At 47.3% G+C, this 10,398-nt stretch overlaps 1 protein-coding gene and 1 pseudogene across 7 annotated transcripts in view; one reads left to right on the top strand and one right to left on the bottom strand.

Moving 5' to 3' along the window:
- Positions 1-10,398, bottom strand: part of Rap1gap2 (RAP1 GTPase activating protein 2) — a 217,902-nt gene that overhangs the window by 155,297 nt on the left and 52,207 nt on the right. The gene's annotated exons all lie outside the window — the stretch shown is intronic.
- Positions 6,464-6,832, top strand: LOC118589034 (annotated as a pseudogene).

Below are 10,398 nucleotides of genomic sequence, written 5' to 3' on the forward strand. Positions count from 1 at the left end.
GAAAGAAAGAAAGAAAGAAAGAAAGAAAGAAAGAAAGAAAGAAAGAAAGAAAGAAGGAGGCAAGGAACTGACTAATCCAGTCACATAGTTACAATGTCTGTCATTGATGGGAGCTGATCTGCCTGCTCAGGCCCATGGAGAGGGGGGCGGGGCACCCAGACATCACCATCATTCTCTGTGGTTGAGGTGGGGCTGTCCCTCTCAGCCTGCCCATCCTGAGCTTTGTGGTAGGAACACAGTCAAGCCTGACCAATTTATACATTCTGTTCTCCAAGTCCATAAACCTGGCTGTCAAAATAGAGCAAACACCTTTCCTAATAGTCACTAGCACCGCAGGAAGAAACTTAACAAAAGCTACTGAGGTTTCCAGAGTGGCAGATTGGAGCTGCAGAGAGGTAACAACTACCTCATAACATGAGAGGGAAGAGAAGCCTGTGAAGAAAGCAGAATCAAGAGGCAGAGAAAGGGCAATATAGGTCAGTGGGTAGAGCACCAGCCTAGTGTGCTTGAAACCCTGGCTTTGATCCCAAGCATCTCACACACGAGGTATGGGTGTTCACACCTGTAATCCCAGCACTAAAGAGGTGGAGGCAGGAGCATCAAAAGTTCCAGGACATCTTTATCTACATATCAAGTTTGGTATCAGCCTGGGATACATGAGGCCATTGCTCAGATAAATAAGGGGGGGGTCTGATGATTTTATGGCCCCAAACTAGCTCGAGTCAGTCCGAAAGCTGGTTTCTTCAACTTATCTGTTTCAAGGGTAGAGCATCGTCTTGGATTTCATTTTTCCTTTGGAATGTTTTTCCTAAGCCAGTGTGAGTTAGATTCATCAGGTCTCTGTCCAAGGGGCAGCACAGCAGGAAATCAAATAAAGGGATGCGGGGAAAGACCATACCCTTGCTCAGTGTCGCGAGCATGCTACCAAGGGGGGCTGTGGGTAAATATGCCCAGGAAGAGCCCCCAGGAAAGCTTCCTCAAGCATGGGCAGATGCATCAGAGCACCCACCAGCAAACGGCAGAGGGACAGATGACAGAGCATTCTCAGTGCAATCCAAGGGAGGGCAGCAAGGGTTCAACTCTGTCTCCGTGAAGAAGACAACGGTAGAACCCCAGGCTGGCTTAGTGGTGCACTTCTATAATCCTAGACTGAGAAGGCTGAACAGGAGGCTCTGAGTTCAAGGCTGGCCAGGGTTACACGGCAAACTCTTGTCTCAAAAACCAAACAAGTGGTGGTGCATGCCTTTGATCCCAGTGCTTAGGAGGCAGAGGCAGGAGGATCTCAATGAGTTAGAGGTTAGCCTGGTCAATAAAGTGAGTTCCAGTTTAGCTGGGGCTACACAGAGAAACCCTGTCTGGAAAAACAAAATGGGATAGAGAGATGGCTCCATTGGTAAAGTACTTGCTGCAAAAACATGAGGGTATGAGTTTGTTTGGTTTTATGGGTTTGTTTTTGTTTTTGTTTTTGTTTTTTTGATTGGTTGGTTGGTTTTGCTGGTTTGGTTTTGGTTTTGGTTTGATACAGGGTCTCACTACATAGCTCTAGCTTGCCTGGAATTTTTTATGTAAACCAGATTGGCCTTGAACTCAGAAATCCAGCTGCCTCTGCCTCCCAAGTGCTGAGACTAATGTTGTACACCAGCACACCCAGTCGGAATTTGGAGCCCTAGCACCCATATAAAAAGCTGGGTACGCAGCGTGTAATCCCGGTGTGGGGGAAGCAGAAATGACTGGAGCTAATTTGAAGCTTGCTGGCCAGAAAGTCTAGCCAAAGCTGCAAACTCCAGATTCAATGAGAGACCCTGCCTCAAAACATAAGGTGGAAGCCAGGTACATGCCTTTAATCCCAATACTCGGGAGACAGAGGCAGGAGGATCTCTCTGAGTTCACAGCCAGCCTGGTCTACATAGCTAGTTCCAGGACAGCTAGAGCTACGTAGAGAAACCCCAACTCAAAATAAAAAGGGGGGGAGAAGAAGGTGAAGAGCTGTTGAAGAAGGCATCTACCTCTTACCTCTGGCACACACACATGGGTACTTGCATACACACAAAAAACACATATGCACATAACACATACACATACAAGTTTTTTAAAATATCCAGCAAGAAGGCTTGTACCTGTAACTCCAGCTCTCAAGAGGCTGAGGCAGCAGGATCACATGCTCCAGGACAGACTGGATTATACAGTGAATTCCAGGTAGTCTGTGCTATGTGGCAACACCCTGTCTCATAAGACCAAAAAATAAACAAATAAGGGGCTAGACAGATGGCTCAGTGGTTAAGAGCACTGGCTGCTCTTCCAGAGGTCCTGAGTTCAATTCCTGGCAACCACATGGTGATGCCCTCTCTGGCATAAGGTTGTACATGCATAGACATTTAATTAATTAATCTAAAAAAAAGAAAAACTCTGAGATTTTAAATAAATAAATAAAATACATTTTCCTTGCTTGTACTTACCCTTAAATCTACACATGCATGTATGTTTCTGCAATGGGTCAGGCATGTACACAGCAGCAGAGATGCGGTCTACAGCCCAGCAGATAGGTATGCAGAGAACACTGGGCCAGGAGGTGGCAGAACCACCTTCCAGGCCAGAGCTGTCCCTTTCCTAGTCTGAGTTCTTAGGTGTAAAATGCAGACACACACACAGATGAGTCTGGGGACTGGGGGGCTGGGAGACACAGAACCGAAGGTAAAATCCTACACAAAATGGTCTTTCCTACTTTAAGCTCCTTTCTCAGGGGGCAGGTGTGAGTAGCAAAAGCTATGCCCAACATCAACCCTTCTCATTCTAGGCCTGACAGGGATCCAGTTAATAGAACTTGACCCCCGGGTTTCTAGATAGACATGGAATACCGCTGGGCCAAATGCGTGAGAACTGGTCAGCTGACTTCAGCCCACAAAGGGAATAATATACTTAGGCTTCAAGCTGTGGCTTCCAGGAGGGCACTTGAGACAAAACATAGGTGTTCAGGACTATGACAGGATGCAAAACCAGGGCTAGCCCCTCTGGACTTGGCCAGGGAGTTCATGCATAGTCCCCACAACCATCTCTCCAGCTACCTCTCAGGTCAATGGAGTGCTCTGGATGCTCTGATTTATCTGCCGAGACAGCTGCAAAGACCCCCAAGGAGTATGTAAGAACTTTAGAAGCCAGAGTCCACCTGACCCCCAGATGTAGCACTGAGCACACCTGGACAGCCACAAGCAGGAGAAACTCAAAGGGCTCAAAGACAACCAGAAAAATATGTACCAAACCCTGAACAGTGGCTCCTCTGGGGAATGGAGGCCACATCTGACAGTGAAGACATGGGATACTTGGCTTTTCATGTCTTGATTCTTTTAAAGGAAAATGGGGGTCTTTTGGAGAGGGGAATCTAGATATGCTGCACATCCTCATCGGAACTCATGGCTTCAAGCCATCATCATCAGCCTCCCAAAGACCACTTCTTATCTCCCTTTCCCTGCATGCAAGGTCATATCCGATGCAATACGCTTTGCATTTTGCATGACTGCTTAGGAGGATGCATTTTTCCACAACTTCCATAATGTCAAGTTAAATTTCTTAAAAGCATTCTCAAGTCTCGGGGGAAGTATGACTCCATGGTAAAGCACCCATTTAACATGCATGAGGCCCTGAGTTCAATCCCCAGCAATGCAAGAAATAATCAGTCTTGAAAAGTAAATCCACGTAGTAAAATGCCCCACAATGGTTTCAAAAGCAAGCTGGAAGGGGGTGGGGAGCGGGCATTTGCAACTGTGAGTGGACAGATGTGAGAATATTCTCAAGCCACATTCCTGCTCAAGATGCAGAGCTGTGCTGCGTGGACCACTTCCTTGTATGTAAGAAAGCGAGCCAAAAAAAAATTTTATTCATATTTTATATCAATATGTGCTGGGAACAGCATCATAAATGAGCTCAAGAAAGAAGAAGTGGGGTTGGGTTGACTAGAATAAAAGTGAGTGTTCCCACCACATCTATCTTTATATCACTTTGGGTTTGAACCATATAAATACATCTACTGTTCAAAGTAAAGTTATAAATAAATAAACAGCCCAGTCAGTATGATGACAATGTTCTCAATGGCATTGTGGGTATATTTAGCAGTAATCTTAGAGACATAAATCCAAATTCTTTAAGCTAGTTCTTTCAGGGTTGGCATGTGTCCTTGTGGGAATAAATTCCTGTCAAAAGCCGCCGCGCAATGGCAGTGGCAGAGGTGTTTCTGGGGATGAGAAACACAAAGGAACCTAAGTGTTACTTTTAAGTTAATGTTACTTTGGTAATGTTAAAGGGTCAGTTCATTTACCAGTGGTTGGAGACAGGCTGCGTGGTTTTCCATGAGCACGCTCCCTGCCAGTTCGCCACATACAGTCAACCCTGATCTCAAGACCAGGGCAATGTGGGGCAAGCTGCCATCCTTCAGATGAACAAGACAAGTGACCCCCAGGTGGAACCCACCAACATGCAGGGTTTCCAGCCCCTAACCATGATGAAGGGTGCAGAGCCCTCTGGGCTCCAGCTCAGTTCAGAGCAAAGCCCATGTGCTAGCTGGTTTGTGTGCCACGGCAAGTCATCAGAGAAAGGAGCCTCAGTTGAGGAAATGCCTCCATGAGACCCAGCTGTTAGTGATCAGTGGGGGAGGGCCCAGCCCATGGTGGATGGTGGCCTCCCTGGGCTGGTGGTCCTGGGTTCTATAAGAAAACAGGTTGGTCAAGCTGTGAGGAGCAAGCCAGTAAGCAGCACCCCTCCATGGCCTCTGCCTCAGCTCCTGCCTCCAGGTTCCTGTCCTGCTTGAGTTCCTGTCCTGACTTCCTCCAGTGATGAACAGCACTGTAGAGGTGTGAGCCAAATAAACCCTTTCCACCCCAAGTTGCTTTTTGAGTCGTGGTGCTTTGTTGCAGCTGTAGAAACCCAAACTAAGACAGCCAGAGACCTGGATTTTCACAAGTGTCCACAGAGTCCCTTTGGCACTCACTGGCCTAGTCAGTACAGACTTACAAATGGTTCTCGGGTGAGCGAGGGCAGGTCTGTGACCAGGGCTGTTTGACTCACTTTACCCTTCTTGTTAGGGCATAGCCTGACCCACACAGCTAGTGGTTTTTGTGCATAGCACTGGTGTGGGAAGGCAAGTTCTGCTGGAATCAACTGTCTTGGGCCTGTTTTCTAGACAGACCAACAAACTCCATTAGACAAAAACAGTCACATGTTTCTGAAGTCTAATTCTTCCATGTCATGACATGGAATAAGCCATACATTAGGGTTGGGGGGATAGCAAGCACTAGTGCATGGGGTGCTTGCATAAAAACTAGGCACAGTAACATGTGCTGAAATGCCAGCACTGGGGGTTAGGGACAGGCAGATCCTGGGAGGGCTCTGGCCAGCCTGTATAACTTAATTAGCAAGTTCCCGGCCAATGAGAGACCCTGTCTCAATAAGGCCAATGAGAGACCCTGTCTCAATAAGACCAATGAGAGATCCTGTCTCAACCAACAAGGCCAATCAGAGACCCTGTCTCAACCAACAAGGCCCATGAGAGACCCTGTCTCAACCAACAAGACCCATGAGAGACCCTGTCTCAACCAACAAGATGGAAATACCTGACATCAATCTCTGACTCCAAACACACCAGCATGGGTGAGCATGCCTGCATGTGCCCACATACACCACAAGAACACACACATATACAGACTAATAACAATAATAATAATAATAAAATCATTGAATGATAATGTATTGCTATTATACTGCTGTAACAGAGTAAACTAATATTTCATAAATATATCATCAGTAGTAACACAGTTTTATCACCTCTTACCATGTATAGCTAAAACACTTTGAACAACCCATGTGGAAATTACCATTATCATTGTCCCCATTCTACAAATGAAGAAGGCAAAAAAAAAAAGTTTAACCCATGTGCCCAGGGTCTGTGGCAAGAAAAGGAGTTGGACTTCCCACTCAGAAGAGGGCGCCCCAGACTTGGTGGCACAGACCTACAGTCCCATCCAGTCAGAAGCTGAAGCAAGAGAGTCACAAAGTCCTGCCTGGGCAACTCGTGGAGACACTATCTCAAATTTTTAAAAAAACATGTGGAGAATGGAAAGACAGCTCAGTGGTAAAGTTCTTGTCTAGCATGCACAAGGCTCTGGTTTCAATCCTCAGTCAAGAGACAGGGGTGGGGCAAGAGCTGGAGAGACGGCTCAGTTGGCAAAACACTTACTACAAAAGCATGAGGCCCTGAGTTCTAATCCCCAGCATCCACACAGAAAGCCAGACATGGTGGTGCACATCTGGAATCCAGTTGGGAGAGGCAGAAACAAGTGAGTCCAAGGAGCTCACAAGCTAGCCACCTAGCATAATTGGCAAGTTCCAGGTCCCAATGAGAGACCCTGTCTTTAAAAAATCATGGTGGGCTTTCCAACCTGGGCCCGGCAGAAGCCTCCCTGTCACCTGCATTTAGATGGCTCCCACAAAGAAGGGTGGCGAGAAGAAGGGCCGTTCCACCATCTACAAGGTGATGACCCGAGAATACACCATCAACATTCACAAGCGCATTCATAGAGTGGGCTTCAAGAAGCATGCCCACCCCGAGGGCACTCAGAGAAATCCGGAAATCTACCAGGAAGGAGATGGGGACCCCAGGTGTTGATATCAGTCTCAATAAAGCCATCTGAGCCAAAGGAATAAGGAATGTTCCATACTGTATCCATATGTTTGTCTAGAAAATGTAATGAGGATGGGGACCTAACAAGCTCTACACACATGGGTAACTTACGTACCTGTTACCACACTCTAAAATCTACAGACAGTCAATGTGGAGGAGAACTAACCTGCTGAGTGTCAAATAAAGTTGGAAAACGGCAAAAAAAAAAAAAAAAAAAAAAAAAAATCAAGGGGGGGCCAGGCATGGTGCAACACGCCTTTAATCCCAGCTTTTGGGAGACAGAGATAAGTGGCTCTCTGTGAGTTCAAAGCCAGCCTAGTCTATAGAGTAAGTTCCAAGACAGCCAGGACTATACAGAGAAAAAAAACCCTGTCTCAAAGGAAAAAAACAAAAAAACAAGGTGTGACCTGGAGAGATGGCTCAGCAGTTAAGAGTACTGGCTGCTCTTCCTGAGTATCCAGGTTTGGCTCCCAGCACCCACATGCCTCCCAACAGTCTGTAACTCCAGTTCCAGGGGGCCCAATGCCCTCTTCTGGCCTCTATGGGCACTGTATGAATGTAGTGCACAGACATACATGCAGGCAAAACACCCACATACATACAATTAAGAAATAAAAATTTTTTAAGTTGAGGTAGATAGCTCTTCAGTATCAACACCCAAGGTTGACCTCTGGACTCCACCTAACATGCACAAGCACAAAGGCACACTCTCTCACACACATACACACACACACACACACACACACACACACACACACATATACACACAAACACACACATATACACACACATATACACATACACACATACACACACACAAACACATACATATACACACACATACACACAAACACACACATATACACACACATATACACATACATATACACACACAAACACACATATACACACATACATATACACACACACAAACACACACATATACACATACACATACACACACACAAACACACACACACATATACACATACATATACATACACACACACAAACACACACATATACACATACATATATACACACACACATACACAAACCCATACCTCTCCCACACACAAAGAAAAGAAACTCTTACTTACAGTCAAGAATAATGGGTAGTGAGTGTACTTGGATATCAATTAGGAGAGTGGATCTCATGTTAAGCATTCTTACGACAATAAAATAAAATTCAGACACTTCCCAGCTGAGGACAGGGTTACATCCCAGAAAACACAGTGAAAGATGAAAATATTGTACATTGAATTGCTCCAAGCCTGCCTAACCCTGCTCAGCAACACATTGTAGAATGCCCAGGATTAGTCCTTGAGGTCACGGGGCTGTGGCTGGCAGCATTTGCCCAGCATTGTAAGGAGGATCCCAGGGCACATGTCGCTAGCCCATCATCACTAGCCCACTGGTCTTAACCAAACCACAGTAAATTGGACTCTTAACCACCATGGTGCAATCCACAGACCAAAGCCAAGGCCTCCTCAACCTGCAGCCTGGCTGGCACCAGGATCTCGTCAGTTTAGTCTCCACTTCATGGGTGGTAAAACATGTGTTTAGCACGTGTGAGGTCCTGGGTTCAATGCCTCAAAAGAAGAGGGAAAAAAAAATCAGAGAGTGTAGGGCAGAGAAGTTGATCTCTGTGGACTGAAATGGCCCTTCACCTTAGTGCCCAGGTGCCGTCTCCTGCTGCGCCTGTTTGCTGTGCGGATCTCCCTTTTCAGCACAGACTCTGGCCGCCCCAGTCAAAGACAAGAACTTGCTGGAGTGCCAGAGGAGAGCAGTGAATGACAGTTGGAGGAGGGGGCGTTCTCAGATGGGAGGGAGGGAGATGAGCCTCAGGCTTTAACAGAGAACAGAAGCCACTGGGAGAGGGACCAGGCACTGGAGTAAGAACAGTCCCCGTCATGTGAGCAGCACAGAAAAGCAAGTAATTATCTTTGAGATGGAAGCCAGCTGCACCAGAGAGCAATGGAGAGAGAGCAAAGACAGAGGGCGGGGAGCAGGGTGAAGACACGGAGAAGCAAAGACAGATACTCCAGCGGAGGGGGGTGTGAGGAAGGCAGGCAGGGAATGTCGCAAACAAGATCTGTGGTGTACTCATCTGCCCTGGCCAGAACTTTCACACTTATCCCTTCTCAAAGACAGGGTAAAACCTCTGACAGCTCAGGTTCCTGGTCACCAATGGGACTAGCTCGAGACATCCCCTACTGGCCACCAAGTGCGCAGGCAGCCCTGAGACAACATTGCCACCTTCTGGCAGGAAGGGGGACTGTCCAGTCTGACCACCACCAGAGTGGTCTTCTACCTGACCTTCACATCTGTCAAGCTGTTCCCACCCCAAGGCCTTTGTACCTGGGGTTCCCGGTACCCTGGATGCTCCTACCCCCCAGATAGTCTTACGCACAGTCCTTCTTTGACTCTGATCCCCTCAAATGTCACTTCTGTGAAGAGGTTGCTGCCGACCACTCATCTAACATAACCCCAGGGTTAGCATGGCAATATGCACTTATAATCCCAGCATTTGGAAGGAGGACTGGACTTCAGGATCATCCTTGAATACATAGCAAGCCTGAGACTTGGCAAGGCAACATGAGACCCTGTCTAAACACACACACACACACACACACACACACACACACACACACACACACACACAATTAGAAGCCCCTGCCCCTATCCTCACAAAGTCACTGATATTTCCTTCCCACTGGGCACTGTCTGGAACCACATGGGCTCTGTCTCTCACCACTAGAAAATAGCACAAAGCCCATCAGTGTGTGACTTGTCTGTTTGAGAAACTACACTCAATAAACTTGGACCACCAGCATTGCTGGGGGTGTGAGACTCGCCATTCATCCTGCTGAGCCATCCTGAGCTCAAGAACCCAATGCCACAGGGATGAACTGCAGCTCTTCACATTCACCACATCCTGCATCAAAGGTGTTACATTCCCATGCACACTGGCTTGCCTCCATACACACAACAGACCTGCTTTGAAACTCCCACAGGCACAAGACCTCAGTTTCCACAATGTTCCTTTCACACTGTAGGGGGACCCCCTCAGACAACTCTACCTTTATAGGGCACTTGTGTATCCTCCAGCCTGGGTCACCATGCCCTCCTCAGCAATACAACCATGGTGTCTTTGCCTCCCTAATCCATCCCCAGGATGCCCAAAGCTACTGTGCCAATCACCAGGGAAATAGGTAGTTTCCCATTCACCCCTCCAGGATGCCTATCACCTCCTCAGCACCACATCCAGATTCCCTCCAATAGACTTACACATACCCACTGGGTTCTGGAGCTTGGCTCACTGCCTTGGGAAACTGCTCCTTACACGACCTGACCCCTTTTTTTTTTTTCCTGGATGTTCTCTTGGATTCAAACTCCTAGAGGGTTCCATTTTGGCTGTCACATGCTGGCTCTCCAGGAGGAAGTTCCCACTTCTCCCATACCCCTCATGCTTTGGGGTGACTGTTAAAAGTCCCCACAGTCTGAGTTCTTTGCAGTCATAGACCTGATGCTGTTCACATCTGACTCCTCTTTATTTCCTGTGACAGGGCTGGTCATGAGCAAAGTGCCTTTTGTAGTACCTTCCATGTGTTAGCTCACTTCATCCTCAACATCCCTATGAGACAAAGACTTTTAGCTTCTTCATCTTCAGGGTGGGGAGGTCAGGGCTCTGCCCTCAGGTGACCTTGGCAATGAGTGATAAAGCCAGG

Source organism: Onychomys torridus, chromosome 8 (genome assembly GCF_903995425.1).
Source record: "Onychomys torridus chromosome 8, mOncTor1.1, whole genome shotgun sequence".
Lineage (NCBI taxonomy): Eukaryota > Metazoa > Chordata > Mammalia > Rodentia > Cricetidae > Onychomys > Onychomys torridus.